Source organism: Pleurodeles waltl, chromosome 11 (assembly GCF_031143425.1).
Source record: "Pleurodeles waltl isolate 20211129_DDA chromosome 11, aPleWal1.hap1.20221129, whole genome shotgun sequence".
NCBI classification, from domain to species: Eukaryota; Metazoa; Chordata; class Amphibia; order Caudata; family Salamandridae; genus Pleurodeles; species Pleurodeles waltl.
In genome coordinates, this window is record NC_090450.1 from 306,194,725 (window position 1) to 306,220,619 (window position 25,895).

Genomic DNA, 25,895 nt, shown 5'->3' on the forward strand with positions numbered 1-25,895 from the left:
GAGATGTTACAGTTGTTGTGTAGTTGTGTAATTTGGTGTTGTTGTGTGCTGTTATGTTTGACAGTGCCGGTGCTGTGTGTCTGCAGCTCGGTATGTGTTCCGGTAGTGTATGTTGGCCATGGTGTGTGTCCTGGGTCTGTGCGGGTGTGTATTTGGCTGTGTGTGAATGTGCTTGTCAGTCTAGGAGTACATGTATGTGCGTGTCATTCTAGGAGTGCGTTCCGGATGTTGTGTGTGTGTCACGACCTTGCCCTTATTCAACAGTGACAGGTAAGTGTGTGCACTCAAGGTTGCTGCTGTTGTCCATGTCGCTGGTTCTTTAGTCGTTAGGCGGGCAGGAGCAGCGGGAAGATGTGTAGTTCCGGTTCCATGGCGGCTCCAGATGGGTGCTGTTTCCTGAAGGTGGGTGTTTCCATTTATACTGTTGGTTTCTGCCGGGGTTTCTGTGGTGGTGCGACCACGGCGGAAACCGTGGTGGTGTGCAACTTTGTAATCTGTCCAGCGGGGGAGTGCTAATATAGGTAGGAATGTTCAGAATAAGTTAATGAAGACATGTAGGAGGAAGAGGATTTATATGGCTCAATGTCAACAAGTAGGTTTATTTAGAGGAAGAAGCAGTGATATGAGATTGGTACAACAAGCTGAACGATATGGCAACTAGATTAAGGATATGTACACTGAATATTTGTGGTCTTAATAGCCCCCAAAAAAGGAAAAGAGTGGCAGCTGGGCTTAAACTACTTAAATCAGATTTATACTGCTTACAAGAAACACACATTGCATGGAGTAAGCGAGAGCTCATTCGAGAGCTTGGGTTAACACCTCTGGTTTGTACCCGGCAGTAGGTGTCGACATGTGGGGTGGCGATATTTGCTAGAAAGAGCAATGTTCATGTTTTTCGATCTCGAACAAGTAACGATGGGCGTTGGGCTCTTGCAGAGCTATCTGTGAATACATTTAAATTTACTCTTTGTACTATATATGGATCAGTTTTTGACGAGGTTGAGCCTCTGGATACATTGAATGTAGAACTATCCGGATGGCCCTTACCAATAATTGCTTGTGGAGATTTAAATATTCACTTAGAGGTAGGTAATAATAGTATGGGCGCTCAGAGCTTATATCAGGGCCGAAAGCCCAAAGTATGGAAAGCTTTAAGGAGGTTAGTTATGGAACATGGGTTGATAGATGTTTGGGAAAATATTAAAACTTCAGATCCAGGGTATACCTACTACTCTTTCCCGCACGCTAAATTAGTAAGATTGGATTACTTTTTTATATCACAAAATTTAATTTGAGGGGCTGAAATAGAATGCAAGCCCAGATTTTTATCAGATCATAATCCGTTAATCTTGTCTGTAGTAGCAAGGGGGCCATCTAGTCCACGGGATGTGTGGACATTTGACAGGAAATTGTTGGTTGACCCAGGATATATATCTAATATGAGAGTGTGGATTCATCAATTTTTTTACATTAATAGGAATACGGCAGATCCGGGGATGGTATGGGACTCATTTAAAGCTGTGGTAAGGGGTGAAACCCTTAGTTATAGTTTGGGAGTACAGAAAGCTAGGGGCAAGGAAATTGCAGAGCTTCAAGAAAGATTAATAACAAAAGAAAGGGAATTAGCCCTTAAAATTGCTAGCAAAGAAGAAGTTACTCTCACCCAGACCCAGGCGACGATTCTTAAGGCTTAAATAAATGCCTTTCTGAACAAAACAGTTGCAGCTGCTTATCAAAGTCATCGATCAGAACACTATGAATATGGTGAAACAACAGGAAAGTCCTAGCTAGGCGGGTTAGATAAAAGGCTGTTAAGCAGAATATTTTGAATATAATCGACAGTAACGGGCAGAAACATGTAGAGGTAGAAGGAATTCTAGAGGTCTTTAAGGGCTACTATCAGGATTTGTATAGAGAGGATATAATGTACTCTGAACAGTTGCAAAAAGAGGCCAGCAGATTCTTGGGGGAATTAAAAGGTACAAGGCTCTCTCCTGAGGAACAAAGTATATTAGATGCACCAATTCAGATTGAAGAGATAATTGCGGCAGTGAGTTTCCTGTCAACAGGGAAAGCCGCTGGGCCGGATGCTATACCACTTGAATTCTACAACGATTTTTAGCAGATATAAAAAGGGACATGCATAGTATTTTCTGTATAGTGCAGACAGGCCATGCGCCCCCAACGTGGGAATGTGCAAGTATTATAGTGTTAAAAAAAAGGATAAACCAGCAGAGCTTCCCAGTTCGTATAGACCTATTTCCTTGTTGAATGTAGACGGAAAGATTTATGCCAAGGTTCTGGCTAGTAGATTGGCAAATGTAATAGTCAGTCTGGTAAGGAAACAACAACATGGATTTATTCCTGGCAGATATACAATTGATCATATAAGAAGAAGAATATCCATGTTTGATCTTGCAGAATTGCATCAAACAACTCTAGGACTATTACTTTTAGACGCCGAGAAGGCATTTGACTTTGTATCATGGAAGTTTTTATGGGACACCATGCGCTGGAAGGGCATAGGGAGTGGGTATATTACAGCCATAAAAGCCTTATATGCAGCCCCAAAAGCTGGAATATGCATCGCAGGTTTGGAATCAGGTATTATTTCAATTTCAAGGGGGACTAGACAGGGATGTCCCTGCTCCCCCTTGCTCTTTGCTTTATACCTTGATTCTTTCTTGCTGAGATTAGAAGAATGCCAAAATATTAAACCTCTATTATATCATGGAGAAACATATAAGGTGTTTGCTTATGCTGATGATGTAGCTATAGTGACGAGCAACCCGGAGGAAGCTATTAAGGCAGTAGAAATAGAGGCAAGAGAGTTTGGAAGATACTCTGGATATAAGTTGAATTTTGATACGACACAGATAGTATGTTCTGAGAATGTTTTGCTAACAGACAAGCGCCTGGTATTGGAAGCAGTGTATTTGGGGGTTAAAATTACTCCTGTGGTTAATCGTCTGGTGGAAATTAACTTTGTTCCACTGTTAAGTAGAATAAAGAAGGATTTAGATAGAATGCATAATTTGCACTTATCATTAGAGGGTCGCTGCAATGTATTGAAAATGTTGGTTCTTCCGAAAATGTTATACTTATTTCAGGCTATTCCCCTTGAGGTTACCAAAAAGTGGCTTAAGATATTGGAAAAAATGGGGAATAACTTCTTATGGTGATATGCTAAAATGAGAAGGGCAATGAAGTACATGACACTTCCCAAGGACCGAGGTGGTTGGTCAGTCCCTAATTTCACACTGTACTATTATGCTTGTTGTCTTCAACATATGGATGAACTTATAAGGGGAAGTTCCAGTGGAGATGTAGAAGTAAAGCAAACTCCTATCTATGTTATGATGGTGGGTGGGGAGGCAAGCGGATGGTTATCGAAATTTGAGGAACCAAGCTATTTAAAAAAAGTAAGATTTAAGCCTTTCTTAGCCGCCTTCAAGGTGTGGGCTCAGATAAAACGGAGTATGGGACTGGGAAAGATTACGGCTTACACACCAATGAATTTCTCGTCTATTCCGAATTATATCTTTAGGGATCCCATACTAGCGTTTTGGCGTTCTAGGGGAATAATCAAAGTTGGAGATTTGTATTGCAAATCCGGATGTAAATCTTTTATGGAGTTGCAGTCCCAATACAGTTTACCTAGGACCCATTTTTTTTAGTTTTTGCAAATACAACATTTTCTTCATTCTCAGAAGTCTGACAGGTCAGGGATGTTGGAGATTCCAGTAGTTGAGGCTGTTAAAAGTGTTGCCAAGATTGGCAAGTTATATACTTTACTAACTGAGTTACAATCAGATGATATGGTACATCAGAATGAGCGATGGACTGTACGGTTCGGGTTGGCTGGGGAATGGATGGACCAATCTTTAGTTATGGCTGATACAACACTTCTCTCAGCTAATCTGAAAACCCAACATTACAAGACACTGATGGACCTATATTACACTCCTGCAAAGTTGAAAAAGTGGGGGAAATCCTCTGGAATTTGTACTCGTTGTGGGGAAGCTGAAGCTGAGATAACTCATATGTTTTTTGCATGCCCAATGTTGCGGGGAATTCTGAACAAGATAGAGGCATTCCTCAGGAAGATTACGGGTTGCAATGTTCAGGTAACTGTTATGCTAGTAGTACTGGGGGTTATGGACTCATCTGAAAGTATGGAGCCCGCACTGTATAAAATAAGGTGATTTTCATTTTTAACAATGGCAATATATCGTCTTTGTATTGCTACAGATTGGATCAAAAAAGAACCCCCCACGTTTGAGGGATGGCGCTCTAGATTACTTGCCATTTATAATATTGAATTAAGTCTTTATAAACTAAAGGGTCATAAGAAGAGGCATAGGGGGGAACGAATATGGGCACCATTGACTAGATGGTTGGAAAATCAAGATATATTGTAAAAGATATTAGCTGTTTTGATATGTGATGTATACAACTGTCTTCTTCCAGGCCTTCTTTCTCCTTCTTTGTTTCTTTTTTTTCTTCATGGATATATTATGTCTTCTTTTTCTTTGTATAGTCCTCCCCCTCTGACATATTAAAATAAAATAAAAATATTTAAAAAAAGTAATCTGTCCAGCAGAAACATGGTCACTGCCAGCCTGAAGGTGCCTTCCACTGTCCGTGGTGATCTGACCACCCTTGCGGCGCCAGTGGTGGATTGGCTGTATTCTGTTGTGTAGACCGCCATGGTCATGATTTGGCGGTCTTCTCTGCCAGCCTGTTGGAGGTACAACCGACAACATGGCGGTTCTGGAACTGCCAACATCGTAATGACCCCCTTTGTATGGAAATACAAATAAATTACCTCTCATTTATGGTAAAGCATTATGCACTAAGGAGTACAAGTATTCCTGTTGTGCTAAATTAATGGAGGCATGCTAGCTAGTGTGGCAGGTGCTTTTCTACTCTCTGCAGCTGGGGCAGCTGTAATAAACAATTATCATCTTCCTTCAATTCCACTGGCCCTGATTTTCTCCAAATGCCAATTCTACCTTCACGCCAAAGAGGCAAATGAATAATAATGATAGTGCATAACACAAGCAAAACCCTTTTGTGACTCTGCCATAGGTAGACTGTGGGAAAAACAATGCTCTGCAATACAGGGAAGAAAACCGAATATATAGGTTGTATTTGGTTGGACCATCTGCAAAACTAGAAATCAGGCAATCTATTCTCTGGTCTCGCCCTTCACCACAAATTATTTTTAAAAATGCACTTGCTTGGTAGTAAGGAAAGGAAGATTAACTTACTGTACTGCAGTGCAGGGTAAGTTAGAGGTATTAGGCCGGGTAGGTAGAGGTTTTGCTATAGAATAATGGGGTGTTCCTGATCAACTTGTGTCTAAGCTTTGGCATACTCATCCACTGTAGTTGACGAATGTCGAAAGGGAAACATTTGAACAGGCATGAATCCATTATTGAATCCACGAAGTTTGTAAATCACTTGTTCAGAAAAATGTGGCCCATGCCAAGAATTATTTTTTCATTTTTTGGTAGGCTGGAACAGAATTTAAGAAAGAATAAAGGAGTGAAATACTAGGAGGTGTCTGAGTGGGCAGTGGGAGAGAAAAGAAACACCTTGCATTGAAAACATTGTACATGCCTCATTAACTGAAGTGGAAGCACCTCAAACAGACAATACTGTTGTACTGGTGCATTGAACCATGCAGCAGTTAGTAAATGGGTGAGTTAATGCCACGCTCAGGGAGGTGATGAATGATGATGGGTGGGAGATACATATCTGCTTTGCTAAACAAATACAGTGAGTTATGGGAGAAGACAGAAAATTAAAATACTCCCCACTTTGAACCAAAGCTTTGATAACAAAGCAAACCAAGGAAAGTTGGTGAACACGCCCCTCCTTAGAAGAGATCCCTTATTCCTTCATCTAAGTAATTATCCATTCTTCCTTTCATTGTGCTATTCACCCTTTGATACCCACCATTTAAGCTTTACATTCTCTTATAAAGTCTTTCACCATTTCCAATTTATCCATCCATATATCCCGCCATCCATATATCCACCCATAATCCATCTATTCACCTATCTACCTTTTCAACCATCCTTTCACCAATCCATCCATTTACTCACACATATTTTTAATCAATCAGTCATTTATATAACGCAGCGTTGTCACCCCTGAGAGTATCTGGCCACTGGGGTACGATGTCTCCGTCAACGAGCCTGATCTTGAGTCTCTTTCAGAAGTCTGCCAGTGAGAAAGTGGGTCAAATAGGAAGGGGTAGATTGTTCCAGGCTTTGGGGGTGATGTAGGAGAATGAGCGGCCACCACTGCAGCTGAGATGGATTATGGTAGTGTGGGCAAGGGCCAGAGATGAGGAATGGAGGTGTCTGGCTGGCTGGTGGAAGTGTAGGTTGTGTGGCTGATGTCGTCTGGTCCTTGACTGTGGAGGGCTTTGTAGGTCTGCGTGAGGAGCTTGAAGTGGCATCTCTTTTAAATGGGAAGCCAATGGAGGTTTCTGAGTTGGGGGTGATGTTGAGGCATTTAGGAAGATCCTGAATGAGTCTTACTGTGTTGTTCTGTGTTGTTGGTAGTTTCTTTAGGAGCTGGGAGGAGGTGCCAGCATAGAGAGTGTTGTCACAGTCAAGGCGGCTAGTGATGAGTGCCTGGGTGATAGTTTTCCTGGTGTTAGCTAGGACCCGTTGGAAGATTCTGCAGAGCGTGTGAAGGGTGTGGAAGCAGTAGGAGAAAATTGCATTTATCTTCCCCTTCATGGTCAGTTCACTGTTGATGAAGATGCTTAGGTTGCCCGCATGGTCTGTGGGCATGGAATGGGTCCAAGTTTGGCTGGCCACCAGCTATGAGCCATACCGAAGTGTTTTTTCCAAAGATCAGGACATCCGTTTTGTTGGAGTTGAGTTGAGTTTGAGGTAGTTTGCTTACATCCAATTGGTCATGGTATTTCATAAGTTTGCTCTGGTGGTTGAGTGGTCTTCAGTGAGTGAGGATGAGCTGAGTAGGAGATGATGTTGAGTCTGTGGGATCTGGCGATGTCGGCCAGGGGTTCATGTAGGTACCTATCCACCCTTAACCCACCAGGCATCCTTTCACCAGATACCATTTTTATCACCCCTTCACCCACCCATGCATCTTCTACACCTATGCAATCATTCACCCACCCACACATCCTTTCAATCATACCATTTCACCCATCCTTTCTTTTAATCAACAATGCTTTGTTTCCCTTTTCCATCATCCCATTATTTGTAGTGTTCATTATGAGCTTTTGTCTGCTGAGTTGCAGATAGAAGAGACCATTTCAAACTCAACCCCTGCTGTAGCTGCTAAAGCAGGAGGTTCACATCTGACACCCTTGATGTGAGTATATTAGTAATTGTCAATTAGCAAACAATGCAATTACCAACCCCTGCCCCAGCTGCCACTGCTCCCCCCTCCAACTGCTGCCACTGGCTCCGGCACCGGTGGTCTGTGTGACTGGAAAAAACATTGCATTACACAAGGGAGAGCGGATGGGAGCAAGGGGAAAAAACCAAACCGTACTCGACTCCCATAAGAACACAATCACAAAAAAGGGGAGTACGGGGTTGTTTATAAAGTAGGGGGGTCAGTAGTGTACTAATTGTGACGCTAGACCACTCGTAGTCCTCAACTAGAGGTGAAAATTGGGTGGGCTGTATAGTGATGTTCGGTCTGGGGGGAAGGAGAGGAGCTGGGGAAAAAACAAGGAAAGGAAAGTTTCCTTTACGGACTAGGTGGTCTCACACACTATATAGTGTCATGCTTCATCATATGACCACCTAGCCCCACCCAGGTAGGACAGTGCCACCTGGGCGGACTCGACCTCACTGTTAAAAGAACAGGAGGGAGTGCGTAAATTGATCTTATTCCTGGAAATAGGGATCCAGCTATACTAGGGAAATAAAAACACCTACTCAGGTACCCGGGTAACTTTAATGGGGGTCCTGTGTGGTGTGGTTAAAAAGGATGGGGAACCAGTGTGAGAGCAATGACTCACAAGGTCACCTGTCTAAAATGGGGTAGCCGACATGTTTCTGCCCTTATGGTGGAGCTATGGAGAGTCTCTGGGCATTCATCAGGGCATTGGATCCCTGTAGTGATTCCTACTTAAACACTGCGAAAATAATCACAAGGGAAGGGAGGGCCTACCTTAACCAAGAAAATATCTGGGGAGGACCCTCACAGTTGAGGCTACTAGCCTCTGGTATCCTGGAGAGGGAGCGTCCCCTTATAGTAAGACTTGCATCAAAGGTGGGCGCTCTCTGTGCGCCTATACCGACCTCTCGTTCAGGACCGCTTGGATGAAAAAACATTGCACATTTTAGATGACAGATGTGCCTCCCTTTATTATTCTTTTGGAGCAAATTCAGAAAAATACACCACAATAGATCACTGCAGTTCTATCTTCTTCTATCATTCACTTTGGGAATTTTGTTGGTTAATGTTGTTAGGAGAGCCAGGCAGTGAAACCAAACAAAAATGTTTTGTGATGGAGAGTCAGATCTATGGTGACTCTAACCCACTGGAGCATAATGAAGGGGTGGAATAATTGGTCAATAAAATACCTATGGTGAGGCCTCGGTTTGCAAATGCAATGGGGCCGTCCTCATAGTACTTTTCAGCCATTCCTCACTGTCATTGAAAGTGCTGGTATGGTATACTACTCTATAAATGAATGATGATACAACATGGGAGGGAGTCCACCATGATAACTCTCTCATTTTACTATTTGAGCAAGAAAAAGAAAGCCTTCTCAACAAAATGCATATAAAAGCCTAATTGAGCATGCAGTCTTCATGGTAGAGTACTTCTCCCAAAATGTGTTTTCTTTGTCTTACAGTACCAGTCCACAGGGTATATAAGGGGAGAAGGAAAGCTTACTAAGAAAGCTGAGGAAAGCTACAGACTGGTGCAGAGAGAGGGATGTCAACTGGAGAAACATGAAATATAGAAAAAACTAGGATACTGCAGGCAAAGCAAGAATTTACCAAAGCTTAGATGGAACAAAGATGAGTAGACAAAAAATAAGACATGCACATTTGTTTAAAAAAGGAATGATTTTTCTAGATGGGAAGAGGTAAAAATTAGGGAAACAATAAAATACCAGGAGAACTTAATGAGGCTGGCAGATCGTCTCCCTGATCCACCTCAAAACTAGCCCTCATCTTGCCCACGGGGCCTGAGGTAAGGAATGAAGAAGGTAAAAAAATAGATTAGTGGTTCAGTTTATCTCCCCAAAAATATTTTGACAGGCAAAGGCAAATGCAGTAACATTGTACTTTTCTAAATCAGATTGCCGATAATACTAGTATTGAATTTACCTATTCTTAATTTCCAAAACTTAAACCCTATTCCAAGTTTCCTCAACTACGTTTAGAACTACTAATGCACGCAATGAATTATCGTTTTTTCTCAGCAACTTTGACAGGCCAACTCAGCCTCCATTTTCAAAGAATAGATTGTATTGTAGTGTAATAGTATTTACATAGCGCTTCCTACTCCTGTTGAGGCATCGAAGCGCTTTTCGTTGTATAACACGCTACTCTGGAACCCAACAAGAATTAGTGATGGATTAGTATCGGGAAATATGAGTACAGTTTTAGTATTATTATGAGTTAATTTGAGCCGCGGATATGAGAGTTTGTTAGTTAGGTTGACTGGAGTAATGGAGGGGTGGAGGAGGAAAGAAATCCAGAAGTGTTTATTGGAAGTATAGCCCTCATTTACTCAACCCAAAGGCTTGGGATGAGTAAAGGGGGATGGAGGAGGGAAGAGTCTGTGGAAGGGTTAGGGAGATCATAGTAGCAGGGTGAGATAAATGAGGGAGAATTTAGTAGGGTTGTGTGGGAGGTCATGGTAGTAGAGTGAGGTTTGGTGAGTTAGATGTGGAAGCGGAGGGAAGAGCTTAGGCAGAATTATTTAGGAGATGAAAATAGTATAAAGGATTTGGGATGAGTCAGAGTGGGAATGGAGGATAGTTTGATAGAGACATGACATATGATGATGGGTAGATAAGTGTGATAAGATGAGAGCAGGGATTCATGGATATCTAGTATAACAACCCACCCAGGAGCCATGCAATGACCCACGAACATGCCAAGCACAGAAACAACATATACACATACATATATAGATATATACATACACACATACACACACACATACAAACACACATGAAAACACACACATATATGTACATACAATACATAATTAGAACCGTGGGTAAATATACTTAGTCAAACAGGTTTAAAGAGTGTGTGTGTATTTTATTGTTATGACATAGTAGTGATACATATTTTCTAAAGAACTATACATATCTAGAAATAGACACATAATCAGAAAAAATACTTAGCAAATGCTGTCCATAGTAGTTTGAATATGGTGGTTATGAAGGAAAGAGCCAACTTTTGAGTAGTTTTCTGAAGACAAGAAAGTTATCTGTGGCTTTTATAGTTGGGGGTAATGAATTCCATAGTTTGGCTACTTGAACGGAGAAGGATGTACCACCTATAGTCTTTTTCTTGTATGGTGGTGTTCTAAGGCGGGTGCCAATCTGGAGAGGAGGTTTCTTTGTTGGATGTATTTGGTTATTTTGTTTCTGATAAAAAGCGGTCCTGTTCCATGTATAGCTTTGTGGGCGATACAAAGCAGCTTGAAAATGCATCTTCTGGCAACGGGTAACCAGTGTAGTGCTCTCAAGGCAGGGGAGATGTGGGCTTGTGGCTTTACACGTAATAGTAGCCTAGCTGCGGAATTCTGGATACGTTGTAGTTTTTTCATAATAGATAGAGATGATCCATGGTAGAGGCCATTGGCATAATCCAGTTTGGGTAGTACAAGCGAGATAGTAGCTTGCACCTTGTGTAGATATCCGAGGTGGGGGAAGATGCGTGTTTTAAATAATAGTCCAATGTGTCTGCCTTGGTTGTGTAGTGAGTTGCCAATTTGTTTGTGAAATCTTGAGTAGTGGGATGACTTCCTTCCATGCATGTAGGTTTTTGAAATTCATTGAGAATTTTATAAAATTCCTTGGTTGTAGATTGAGCATTTTGAATTCTGTCTGAGTAGTACCTATTTTTAGCTTTTTTGATTGATGATTTGTATATTCTGTTAAGTTTGTGTAGCTGCAGTTTGTCTTGACTGTTGTTTGTTTTGAGCCAGGTCCGCTGCAACTTTCTGATTTGTTGCTTTATCTTTTTAAGTTCTGTGTTTCTCCAAGGTTTTGGTTTTCTTTTGTCTTGTTTAGTTTTTCTGAGTGGTATTAGGATATCAAACGCTTCCTGTAGCCACTCGTAAAGTTTTGGCACAGAATTAATTGTATCTAGATCTGTGTTGGCTGTTAGTTGTGTTTCTAAGTCATCCAAATTGAGTTTGCTCCATGGTCGATAGGTTCATGTATGTAAGTAGTTGTGGGGTGTGTTGATTTGTGGAGTTGTATGTCGGAAAGTAATCAAATTGTGGTCTGACCAAGTGATTGGCGTGATGCTATGAATAGTAACTAGTTCAGGCTTAGCAAAAATGACATCTAGGATGTGTCCAGCGATGTGTGTGGGATTGCGTACAATCTGATGTAGGTTCAATGTGACTAGGCCAGTGGCTTTTGGATGGGGCATATTGGGTTTGTCAAACCAAATGTTTAGATTCCCCAAGAATGCATAGGTTGGAGTATAGTGTAATAAGGTTTGAGACTGTGTCTAGAAAAGCATCTGGGAATGTGGAGTTGTTAGCTGGAGGTCTGTAAAGGAGGAGAAAGTTACAGGAGGAAGTTGGAGTAGGGTGGCATCTGGTAAGGAGGGCTTCACAACCTTGTATGGAGATGTTGTCTGTTTTACTGAGGTTCATTGCCTGCTTGAATATAATAGCTAGTCCACCTCCTCTCTTGCCTATACGGTTTTGTGTGATGGTTTGATAGCCCGGAGGAACGGCTTTGTGCAACACTGGGGCCAGGTCATCTCTCAACCAGGATTCAGTTATGAATAGCAAGTCAGGTTGTGTGTCTGGGAGCAGGTTGTAGATGTGGTGCTTGTTTTTTGAGAGTGATCGAGCATTTATGAGCTAGCAGTTTAGAAAAGGTGTGTTAGTTGTAGTGTTGTTTTGTTTAGGCGAAGGGTAAGTAGTATCATATGAGCTTGAAGCAGGAGTGTTGCTAGTTGTGATAACTGTTTGAGACTCACAGTAGTCTTGCTTTTCAATATAGTGTTCCTCTTCCAGCAGGTTAGGGAGGCATTTTGTTGGGTCTGTGTGTGTGGGTGGTGGACTTGGTGGCTGAGATAGCCATGAAGAGTGTACTGTTTTTTGTAGGGTAGTCTTATTATGTAATAGCCAAGGGGATGCAAGGTTGCTAAGAGTGACATGTTTTTTATTTTGTTTGCATTTGTTTAGTGCGGATGGAGTATGGGTTAGGGGCGGTGGAGGAGCATGTAGACCACGATGTAAGGCTCTAAATTGTGTAATGGAGGAGCGGCGATTGAATGAAAGTTGCTGGGTTGGGGTGCTTGTGGTAGGTGTTTGTGAAGAGTGAGAAAGTAGGGGTGAAGATAGGATGGAATTTTTATTCTTTGTGTAGTCCTGAGGGTGGGAGTGGGTATGACGATAAATGTAATGTAAGTTTGTGTTGCTTTGATGTGCTGATGTGTGTGGTCTGTATTTTTTGTGTGGAATAGTGAGAGGGGATATTGGTGTAGTTGTTTTTGGTGAGGGCATTGTATGTGAGTTAGTGCTGGTGAGTGGAATTTGAGTGTTAGATGGGGTGTTGATGTGTTTTGGAGATTAATGTACGAGGTGTGTAAGAGGTGATGGATGTGTGTCAGGGGAGTTAGTGTTAGTTGTGATGACTGGAAGAGGTAATATGTGTGGTGGAGTGAAATGTGGGGATTGTATGGTTGTGTGTAGTTGGTGAAGAGAGGGGAAGAGTGTTTGTAGATGGTGTGTTTGAATACTGGGTTTGGGCATTGTTATGATGACAGGTGGTCTGTTTGGAGCAAACAGCGGATAGTGTTGTTGGTTAGTATGAGTAGAGAGTGTGTATCTGGAAGGCTGAGACTAAGACACATGTATACTGTAGTTTTGTGTTGTGTGGGTGATGGCAGGTTGTGTTAGTGGGAGTGGACAGCATAGTGTTTGCTGTGAGAATGAAGGTGTTTGACTGTAGTAGTTGTGGAGGATATGTGTATATGTGTTGTATAAAAGGTATTGTGTTGGGTAATGGGACATTGCAATCTGTCTGTGGTCTGTTTCTGATGCATGAGTTGGATGTCCTTGCAGAATATGTGTTTGCATGTTGAGGGATGTGTATGGGCTGAAACCATTCCTGGTCAATTGAGAATTGGGCAGCATTTCTGGCCCTAGTCCCTAGGCCCAACCTGTCCTGAACAGGCCCAAACAGGCAACTGCCCTTGTCCTCTCCGCCCTTTGCCTCGACGCACGGGCTGAGACGCCCTGAGTCCTAGGCTTAAACAGCCCTACTGGCCAATAAGAAGCTGGTCCTAACCCTAGCCAATCTAATTTCTAGCCCTGATTCAAACAACTAATGGGAGACCCAGCCCTAATCACCAATCATAGCCCTATTCCTGACCACCAATCACAGTCCCAGCCCTAAAACCAGCAGCCAATCAGAATCCCAGCCCTATCCACCAATCAGAACCCCAGCCCTGGAGCCAGCAACCAATGGAAAGACCATCTCCCAACAACCTATCACAACAACATATGCAACAACCAATAGGAACTTATATAAGGAGCAAGTTAACTGAAGTCCAGTCCCTGTGGGCGGGGAGGAGGCAGCTGCTGCTCTATTCAGAATCTCCTTGGAAAAAGACAGGCTGAATCCACACTTCCAAGCTAGTAGAGTCTACTTTCCAGGTAAGGGAGAGATTGTTTAAAAAACATACACTGGAATAATGCTGGACGCGCACTCTGAAATCGGGCTTTTTTAAAGGCGTATTAATCCATGTCGATGTACTGTCACAAGTAGTGATGTTGATCTCGGACGCATATCTGGATTATTGTGTGAAATTACTTAATAAACAGATTTAAAAAAATAGTGTGTGTTCTTCCCTTTAAATATGGTAAAACTGGCATAGACCTGATTGGACCATTTCATTTACTTTTAAATCCCTAGTTTATGGTACAATGGGTACCGAGGGCCTATAAATCAAATGTTACTTGTGGGTTGCAGCACTCATTGGGCCAAACATTAAAGAAGCACTATAAAAAAAAGTTATCAGTGTTGCCACTGCTTCCTTTTTTGCAGTTTTAAAACTAGCATTTTTACCTGGCAAAATAAACCTTTTGCTAGGCCTAAGCCTTCTTTTTAAAACTTACAAACCATCAAGAAATTAGGCCCTGACAGTTCATGGGGCACAGAGCATGGTATTTAAAAAGTAGGAAATGTGAAGTTATGTTTTACATGTCCTGGCAGTGAAAATCCCGCAAAGTCGTTTTTCGCTGTGGCAAGGCTAGCCTCCCACAGACTAACACTGGGTTACCCTATTACATTTAATAAGTGATAAGTTCAGTTTGGGAAACACTATATATATGCTTATTCGACTCTTTGTAATTTAAATTCCTCTTTAATGGTAAAGTTAGATTTTAAATTACTATTTTGAAAATGCCACTTTTAGAAAGTTGGCATTTTTATGTCTAAATTAAATGCGCCTTTCTGCCACTGTCCATGGTCACATGACTGTTAATGACTCTCCTGTGGTGCGATGTACATTCTTTCCAGATAGTGGCACTGCCCTGCTGTCAAAGCTGAAGGAAAACTGGGCCTGCTTGCCTTGAACCAAGGACCCCAGAAGTGACTAACAGGGTCAGTTGGTTGTTCTCCTGATTGAGGTACAAGGACACAACAAGCTTTCAGTGGCCTTTCCCTACAAATGCCCAACTGACCAGTGCCAAATGGTCCTGCCTGGACCCTGCTGCTGGCCTCTTCTGGAGTGAGTCCTAAGCCCCAGGTGGGGGTCCCCTGGTCCTGGACCCTTGGTTGGTGTTAATGTGTACACCTCCAACCTTAAAACTGTAAAAAACTGGATTTCAGGTGACGAACCAGAGGTTCTGAACTCTTTGCGGTAAAAAGAACTTCCACCAGTCTCCTCTTGAACACGGATGGACTTCTACTGAGACCAACATGGAAACTGATCCAACTGCTGACGAGACCTATCCAGATACAGAAAATGGACCTTGCAGCACAGAGCTATTTGCACCAACAACTGCCGTGTGTTCCCCTGTGCCCCAAAAAACAAAGTACCAATCATCGACCAGCCTTTTGCACCAACAATAGCTCCCTCCGGGTTCCCCACCAATGCAAATTTCTGATCAAGGCCTTGAACTTCAGCAATCCCCATTAACCAGTCCCTCTATGGATCCAGCCGGCAGCCGGACCTTCCAACGACCTCATTGATGCAAGTTTTTCACATGAAACATAGCTAAGTTAGAAGTTAAACTTTCCAACAGAGCAAACCTGGTCTGTGTATCCGCCCCACACTCTAGCTCGGTTCGCCATAACTTTTGACATTCTACACATAACTGGGAGATTGTGATTGGGACTGTATGAGTTACATAATGAAAGGCACAGAAAATGCTAACTCACTGATATTACTTACTACTCCCACAATCTTAGTAACAGGACACTGCAGTCTGCATGGGTTCTTAAATAATCAACTCACGAGAGCGCCACCAGTACAATTAGGTAGCGCCAAGCACCTGGCTAGCTCAAACTGGATCACATAATATTCATTGCAACCTAAACTTAACTTACCTCTGAGTATGAGCAGCATGCTATTTGAAAAAAAATAGCATTGTAAAAAATAAATAATTCCTCACTGAGTCCCAACACCTTAACAGCCAGCAGGTTCAGTTTGTGGTCCACCTACTGCTGGGTGCGCTGGACCCAAGTGTGCGGACGCTGTAGAAGGCTGGCCTGGTTTGTAGTGGGTACCTTGGGTACTGACACCTAATACCAGGTCCAGTTATCCCTTATTAGTGAAGTAGTGTTCTAGCAGCTTAGGCTTATAGAGGTAGCTATAGCTGAGCAGCTTAGGCTGAACTAGGAGACATGCAAAGCTCATGCAATGTTACCTATAGTTACACAGTAATTATACACAAGTAAAGACAATACTCAGTGTTTCCAAAAATAAAGGTATTTATTTGGGGTGGCACAATACCAAAAGGCAATACTCCTTCTGGAGGTAAGGATTATACACAATATATACACTAGACACCAAAATCAGACAAGTAAATAGTCACAGAACAATGCAAACAGTAGGAAATCCTATAGAATGCAATGGGAGAACATAGGTCTAGGGGCAACACAAACCATATAATAAAAAAGTGGAATGTGAATCATGAATTCCCCCCTAAACAAGTGTAGTGTGTGCAGAATCGCTGGGAGAGTAAGAATACAGTAAAGGTAAGGAAATTACCCCACCCCAGAGCCCAGAAAAGTAGGAGTATATTGCTGCAAGTTTCCTTAGGTCATACCACACCTTGTTTTTAAGATTTTGCAGCAGCCAACCAAATCTGCAAAGAACAACTGCTGGATTATTGGCCCTGAAGACCTGCAAAGGAAGGGGACCAAGTCCAGAAGTCAAAAGAAGTTCCATGAAGGACAGGAACCCCTGCCAACCGAGAAGAGGAGGCAAAAGAAGAGGCCCTGGTTAGTCGGACTGCAGAAATGCACCCTAGGAAGATGCCAGCAAGTTTGTGCATGATGCCAAAGATGTCCCACAGCATGAAGATTGTTGCAGACAAGATTTTGGGTTGGAAGGCGCCAACAAGCCTTGGCTACGACAAAAGTGCATTTTTCATCAAAATGGCACAGGATGGACCCAGGAGGGACCTGTTGGCCTCAACTCTGTGTGAGGAGCAAGAAGGGGCACTCAGCACTTTACAGAGCCCTCAGGATGCCAGCCACCACCCCCAGAAGCTGCAGGATCTGGGCTAAAAGGAGGTGCAAAATGCAGTTCATGCAGCACAACAAAAGAAGGTCCCACTCTGCCGGAGAACAACTCAGCGAGTTGAGCATCACAGGGTGCAGTGCTGGGGACCTGGGCCAGGCTGTGCAGAAAGGAATTTTGCAAAGAGTGCACAGAGGCCTCAGGAGGCGAAGAAGACACAATACACAGGGGTACCATCGTTCTCAGGGAAGGCAAGTTCTTACCTCCACCAAATTGTGTCAGCAGGACGTCAGGATAGTCTATGTTGATGGTGCCCACCCTCTGTGTCCTTAGGAGCATGCTTGTCACAGTGAATGGATTCCCAGGGTACTGGTCGTCGCCTTGGAAGGTGTCTGCTTGGAGCAGGGGAGTGACTCCCTCACTCCACGGGAGATTTCTTTGTTCCTTCTGGTGCAGGTTGAAGACCGGAAGTCCCCAGAGCATGCACACTGTGGAAACTGTTGCAGTTGCTGACTTGGAGCTGAGGTTGCTGAAGAAAAGTGTCTCTTGTTGCAGTTACAGCGTTCCTTGGAGCAGGCTGCAGTTGATCGGAGGTCAGAAGAGTCTGAAGTTGTTGCAGAGGATTCCTGAAGGAAACTTGCAAGCAGAATCCACAGAGAACCCACAGGAGAGACCCTAATGGCAGTCCTGGGTACCTAGGTACCACATACTAGGGACTTATAAGGGGGGTCCAGTGTGCCAATTGAAATTGGTAAATGAAGTCACTTGCCTACAGTGACAGATTTAAAAGCAGAGGGAGCATAAGCACTGAGGTTATGATTAGCAGAGCCTCAGTGACACAGTTAGGCACTAGACAGGCATACACATTAGGCCACAAACTATGAGCACTGGGGTCCTGGTTAGCAGGATCCAAGTGAGACAGGCAAAACACACTGACATATTGTTTTTTATCTATGAGCACTGGGGTCCTGGCTATCAGGATCCCAGTGACACAGTAAAAACATACTGACACACACTCACCAACATGCCAAATGTGGGGCTAATCATGCTGGAAAGAGGCTACTTTCCTACACAACCCCCCAAACAAAGGACAATAAGGCTAACGTTGGCCAATTGAGTCTTTATTGTCTAAGTGGTCATAAGTGCAGAGTACATGTGCAATAGAGTGGTTTCTCCCTTTATCATCTACTATATGGGTACTTCCTATGAGTATGGTTTAAAGTTGGGCAGTGGGATTGGTCCACTGGGCCTATGTCAAATGCAGGAAATGCTAGACAGGGTGGTGTCTCAATAAAGCCATAGCTGGGCAAAAACTTTGTCCACATGGCTGTAAGAGAGAACAGGGTTGCTGTTTCTCTTGAGTTGGAGCATGGCACGGCTGCTGTCCTATAAGCTCCACACCAGGACAGGGCTGCTGTCCTAAATGTTTAGAGGCAGTGCAGGGCTGCTGCACTAAAGTTTATCTGGGAGGGTTGGAGGGCTGCTCCATATTTACTAAAATGGTGCAGTTTTGCACATCTGGATTAGTAGTTCCACAGAGAGGTACTTTTACCTCTGGGAGCCATCTGTGGTAGCTGGTGGCTCCTTTGGTACAGGTTCCATCCCAGGACAGGTTTCTCCCACCACAGGTATGGTATCCTTAGTGGCAGGGTGGGGAAGGGATACTTTTTACCCTTCTTACCTGTTGGTGGAGAGGGATCCTGAGATTTCAGGCCTTTTTTCTCGCCCTTGCTTTTTCATTTCACCAGAAATGAGAGGAAGCAATTCCTCAGGGATACCCAGCATGGATGCATGGGTACTAAACTCTACATCAGCCCAACCTGAGGCCTCTAGGTAATTTCCTCAGAGACAGTCTACAGGTAAGCTAGGTGATACCTCCACCTGCTTAGGGCCAGTAACTCCACCCTAACTAAGTTGAACTACGGCTAAGGGGAAAGACTGAGTGGAGTTACTGGCATCAGTAACTTGGTACTTCTGTCCAAGGAGGTGTTGTGCAGGTGGCACCAGGTTTTCAGTCACCAAAGTGATACTAGCACGTGTCCCTATAGGCCTGGGCCTCAATACCATTTATTATGATTGACTGCCTGTACTTATCCATGTTAAGGGGACAAGCAGCCAGTGTGGCAAGACTAATGCCACCAGGTGTGACAGACACTGTCTTGGGACTCTCTACCACAGTTTCTATTATGGTCCCAAAAGTGAACCCAACTACGCTTTTAGTTTGCCTATTGCCAGTAGTCCCACCGCTATTACCACTACTGCTAGGGGTACTAGAGTCTGATGTCTTAGTGGTGGTAGGCTCAGGGGCTTTACCTGAGCAGGACCTATCCCCTGGCCAGTGGCCTTTATTTCTACACCCATAGAACTAAGGCGGTCATTATGAACATGGCGGGAAAGACTGCCGACCGCCGTGTTGGTGGTGAACAGAATCCCGCCGGTGGCGGCAAATGGAAACCCGCCATATAATGATTGAAAAACCCAACCCGCCAAAACTTCCCAGACCCCCACTCCCCCCCAGGACCCTGTCGGTGGAAATCCCGGTCCACCCTACACCACCACCGCCAAGCACACCCACATTCCGCCCTCCAAATAATGATGCACAATTTACCTCGGCGGACAGTGGATGCCGGACGACCATTGCCGGCTGTGACTGCCATGGGCGGCAAGTGGACTCAACAGCAACAAGTGCACACAATGGATAGGTCTATCAGCCACACACCTAACACACATCCAGAACCCAATAAAGCACCCCCAGACACACCCCACAATCCTTTGCAATTAAACCAGGACCAGAAGAGGGAGAGCACCAGAGCCAGACAGCGACCAACAGCATACAAGACACACATATCGGCCCACACAGAAGCATCCATACCCCATCTCCAGTCCCGACGCCATCCACCATCCCCACCATGTCCCCCCAAAAGATCCACACTTCACCGAAAGGGAGCTAAGGACCATGGTGGATGAGATCCTGAAGGTGGAGCCCCAAATATTCGGGACCGAAGTGCAGCACACACCCCTTACGTGGAAATTGGAGCTGTGACTGACCATTATCAAAAGAGGGAATGCAGTGGGCCACCATCCACGCACCAGGGATGACATTTGCGAGAGATGGAACGACCTGCAGGGGAAGGTCCGTGGCATGTCACCCAGGTACCACATCGTAGTGCAGAAGAATGGGGGAGGACCGCCACCAACACCACCTGACTATACCGACTGGGAGGAGAAGGTACTCGCCATCCTGCACCCAAAAGGACTCACTGGAGGAATGGACTCGGGTAAGTCTTCTACAATTACCCATATACAACACATCTGCAATGCATGCACCACCCTACCCAACCCACACCCACCTCGACCCACACCCCACCCAGCCATTACCCACGAAATCCACCACCCTGCATTATCCACAACTCACTACCAGGCCCACATCACTCCCACTGTGCACAGCCACCCACCCCTGCATGTACCCACAATGGAATAATACCCCCCGGCACAATGTATCCCCACCACTGCCACTAAATGAAATGTCCATCTCACAAAGGCACCCTGGAAGGCCACTGAAAGTCACACTAGCACAAAATTGCACAGTTCTGTACACCTCAAACCCTCAGGCATATGTAACAAACATGTCTATGTCCCCCAACAGACGCCACCACCCATGCAACCCTAATGGAGGGGACAAGGAGTGCCACAGCACTCAAGGGAGACAGAGGCACATCACAAGAGCTTAGCGAAGGACCCCTGGACACTGATGAGCAGGCAGGCCTCTCACACAGCCCTGGATGCTCACCATGCAGCAGCCCCACCCAGGAAACCACTGCCACCCCTAACATCCAGTCAACACCAGCAGGCCAGGGGAGGCATACCCACACCAGTGTACCCAGGGCACAGACAGGTAGAACACAGCTACAGAGGCCACAGTCTCCCACTCCCAACATGCAGGAAGGCGAGGGCCCCAATAAAAGTGGCACGTCAAGACCTGAGCAGGGGACACCGGCACAGGGGGCTAGGGGAAGTTCAAGTGCCCCAGTGGGTCAGGGGGTAGGGCACCGGATGGATTCAGCAGCCCAGGACGTCATTGCAGAGGTATTGGGGGCCTACCAACATACCCAAGACAGGTTGGCACAGATTGTATCCACCCTGGAGCAAAGTCAAAGGATGCAGCAGCAACAACACCAACAGGCCATGGAGCAGTGGAAAGAGCACAATGCCACAATGGCCACCATTGCTGGAGCACTGCTACAGTTGGTCAACAAACAGTCGGACACAAACACCGGACAAGAGGCCTCCACAACAGCCCTGGACAACTAGCAACAGATGACCCAAGCAGCAGAAACAGCACAGGAAATACCCTCCCAGGAATCACAAGGGCCAACCATGCCACCCCAAGAAGCTCCACAGTAGGCGCCCAAACGTAGTCTCAGGCCAAGATATGGCACTGGAAACCCAGCTAAGAACAAGCCCCACTCCAACAATTGACACTGCTACTACTGCAAAGCAACCAATTGAAGTACTATACTACAAATAGGACCCACCTATGACATACAACAGGGCTGCCCCCAAGTCGGTTTTGAGGACACCCAACCCTTACAACTTCCATCACTGTATATAGCACAATGCACTATATTCGACCAATAAAACACATTTCTCACCTGTAACACTGCCCCCTGTCTTCAATGTTGAACAAAGAGGAGTGTGGATGCAACTGGCAGAGAAAAACTTTATTGTCAATTTGTGCTTGGTGGTGGTAATTTGTGTTTCAAACTAGGCAAGGAGGGAATGCATATATTGTCTGTCAGTACCATGCAGAAGAGGTCCATGTTTCACCTATCATGACCAATCCCCCCTATATGACATGGCACACTGACAGTATCAGTCACTAACCACAATTACAGGCTTAAGCCCCAGACAGTTATTGGAAGTAGAGTTGTATCAGTTGGTTCCTGGAACTGACATCTTCCCCTTCCTCACCATCACTCTCCTCACCTCTCTGAGGTAGCTGATCAGGACCTATAGCACCCTCCACCTCCAAAAGGGGGATAGAATGTCTCACAGCCACGTTGTGCAGCATGCAGCAGACCACCACTATTCTACACACCTTACCAGCCCATAGGGAGCCCCCAGAGAAATGTAGATACCCGAATCTAGCCTTCAAGAGACCTATAGTATGCTCTATCACCCTCCTAGTATGTTCATGGGCCTCATTGTATTTCCTCTCTGCATCCGTCCTGGGATTCCTCACTGGTGTCAGGAGCCAACGCAAGTTTGGATAGCCAGAATCACCTAGAAAAAGGGTCAATACAGAGTCGTCATTGTAATGTTACACAGTCAGACAGGCAGGTTTTCTGCAATGTGTCAGTTAGTGACAGGCAAACTCACCTATGATCCACCCTCTGTCCTCTTGTAGTTGTTCCATCTTCTGTGGCACACTACTGTTCCTCAGAACAAATGAATCATGGACTGAACCCGTAAACATGGCATTCACATGGGAAATGTACTGGTCTGCAGTACATACCAATTGGATGTTCATGGAGTGAAAGTTCTTCCTGTTTCTGTACACCTGTTCACTCACTCTTGGGGGGGTGATAGCTATGTGGGTGCCATCGATGGCACCTATGACATGGGGAATGTTTGCAAAGGCACAGAAGTCAGACTTGATGGCAGGGAGGTCAGCACTTTGGGGGAATCGCACATGGGATTGCAGATGTTGTACAAATGCATTCAGAAATCTTGTCAGTACCTGGCTGAACATTGGCTGTGAGAAACCAGCACCCATGCCCACTGTCACTTGAAAAGAGCCTGTGGCCAGGAAATGGAGGGCAGAGAGCACCTGCTCCTCAGTTGGAATGGATTGCTGATTACGATTTCCGGGAGTCAGTGCAGGATCCAGTAATGCACATAGGTCCTGAATAGTTGCACGTGTGAGTCTGTGAGTGATAATGATCTGACGCTCCACCATGGTCCCAATATCCACAAGTGGTCTCTACACCAATGGTGCCCTTCCGAGCCACAAGGGTAGGTACCTATGAGGGGTTACAAAAAGGAGTGATGTGCACACATACATTGGCATATTTGCTAAATACATGCAGTGCATTGTTCATAGTAGTGTCTGTACAATAACTGCAACCTGACAGATGTACATGTACATCACTAGGAGGGAACAGAGTAAATCATGTGTGCTACTATACGCAATGGATAGAGGCCTAGGTGCTTCATGTGGCTAGCAGGCCCTGCATTGTGAGTAGTATGAATTTCAAGATGTGTCGGTGAATATCTGCCCACTGTAGTTCTGCCACTTCATTGTGAAAGTGACCTAATACCGCTAGCGGTTGACGTCACAGCGTACGGCGGTGTTGACCGCTGTTCGCACCCTCATTGGCTAACATGGATGCCAATGGGGAATCCTGGCATATTATGATCGCCGCCGACGGTGATGGTGCATACTGCCGCGGAACGTCCGTGCGTTCCTCATCGTTTGATCACTTGACTCCCTGATCTCGTGCGGACAGGTACTCCACTCTGTGTACTGCTGTTGCCTGCCTCTGGCTATGGATGTTCCACGTGGTGCAGGGGAAAGGGCCCCGGCCTTCACCCAGGAAGAACTGGAGAAGCTAGTGGAAGGGGTTCTGCCCCTGTACGGACAGCCAGAGGTACAGGTGAGTCTGGGTTTGGGGGGCACTGTGTGAGTAATGGATGGAGTGGATTGCACATATGTGTGCTCCTGTGAGCCAGGATGAGCCATGGTGCATGGAATGCTGTGTGTCACTGTCCTGCATGTCTGAGAGTACTGTCAGTCCTATGTTTGACAATCTGCCAGCTGTTCCCATTGTGCAAGTGCCTGACCTCTGTGTTCCATTTCTGTGTCACAGTACTAGGTCACCGCCCACCAGAAGAGGGCACATTGGCATGCCAGTACCAAGGAGGTACAGATCCTGGGGGTTCTACAACCGGCGGAGCACCCACTGTCGAAAGAGGTGGGAGGACCTGCGGCACTTGTAACGAAAGATTACAGAGGCCCATCTGGGAATGTCCTCCCAACGTGGAAGGGGTGCCCGTCGGGCACTGACCCCCCTCATGCATCGGATCCTGGCGGTGGCGTAACTAGATCTGGATGGGCGCTTGAAGGCTGCACAGCAGTCACAAGCGGGTGAGGACTCACAGACCATACTTCAGTCTGGAAGGATGAGTGTGTGTGCAATAGGGCTCATGCTGCTTAGAGCAGGGAATTTGACTGATGTCCATCTACTGTGTGTTCCCCAAAGGGTGTAGGGGCGTCCCTGTCAGCTCCAATACTATTTCAGGGGATGGGTGTAGGTCACTATTCTGCTCAGTAGTCAGTGGCATGGCCATGGGCATAGTGCACGGTGCTGCCCGTTGGGTGTGTCCGCTGGGTGGGTGTATGTCTGGCCATTGTGTATCAGCATTCAGCTATTTACACGTGTGTCTCCTGTTTTGTCTCCCCATCCCTGTTCTCTTTTGTTGGTTTGGTACAGCATCAACATCAGGCGAGGGAGCTGAGGCATCGGCAAGTGGGGAGGCAGTGGCCCACAGATCCTCCGAGGCAGAGACAACGGACGCCCAGTGGACCAGTGGGTGGGAGGGTGAGGGGACTTCCACGGGGAGGCTACTACCACAGGAGGTAGTGACTCTGAGACCTCCTCCAATGGGGTCTCCGGTGGTGGTGGACCCTAGTAGACACACCACTACCGTGAGATCTTCTGCCTCCCCCATACCATCACCGCCCTCCCTTCCGCTCCCACCGAGTTGCCCGTGCCCGCCCACCCAGAAAGGTGGGTGTCTCCTTCACCCCAGACACCTCCTCCCCTGCCTCAACCAGCCCTGCTGCCCTCACAGAGGAGGCTATTGACCACCTGTAGGAGGCTGGACTGGCTTGTAGTGAGTACCAAGGGGTACTTGCACCTTGCACCAGGCCCAGTTATCCCTTATTAGTGTATAGGGTGTCTAGCAGCTTAGGCTGATAGATAATGGTAGCTTAGCAGAGCAGCTTAGGCTGAACTAGGAGACGTGTGAAGCTACTACAGTACCACTTAGTGTCATATGCACAATATCATAAGAAAACACAATACACAGTTATACTAAAAATAAAGGTACTTTATTTTTATGACAATATGCCAAAGTATCTTAGAGTGTACCCTCAGTGAGAGGATAGGAAATATACACAAGATATATATTCCCAATAGCAAAAATATGCAGTATAGTCTTAGAAAACAGTGCAAACAATGTATAGTTACAATAGGATGCAATGGGGAAACATAGGGATAGGGGCAACACAAACCATATACTCCAAAAGTGGAATGCGAACCACGAATGGACCCCAAACCTATGTGACCTTGTAGAGGGTCGCTGGGACTATTAGAAAATAGTGAGAGTTAGAAAAATAACCCTCCCCAAGACCCTGAAAAGTGAGTGCAAAGTGCACTAAAGTTCCCCTAAGGACAAAAGAGTCGTGTTAGAGGAATAATGCAGGAAAGACACAAACCAGCAATGCAACAACTGTGGATTTCCAATCTAGGGTACCTGTGGAACAAGGGGACCAAGTCCAAAAGTCACAAGCAAGTCGGAGATGGGCAGATGCCCAGGAAATGCCAGCTGCGGGTGCAAAGAAGCTTCGACTGGACAGAAGAAGCTAAGGTTTCTGCAGGAACGAAAAGGGCTAGAGACTTCCCCTTTGGTGGACGGATCCCTCTCGCCTTGGAGAGTCGTGCAGAAGTGTTTTCCCGCCGGAAGAACGCCAACAAGCCTTGCTACATGCAAATCGTGCGTTTGGCGTTTTTGGACGCTACTGGGGCCCAGGAGGGACCAGGAGGTCGCAAATTGGACCTGAAGAGAGAGGGGACGTCGAGCAAGACAAAAGAGCCCTCACTGAAGCAGGTAGCACCCGGAGAAGTGCCAGAAACAGGCACTACGAGGATGCGTGAAACGGTGCTCGCCGAAGTTGCACAAAGGAGTCCCACG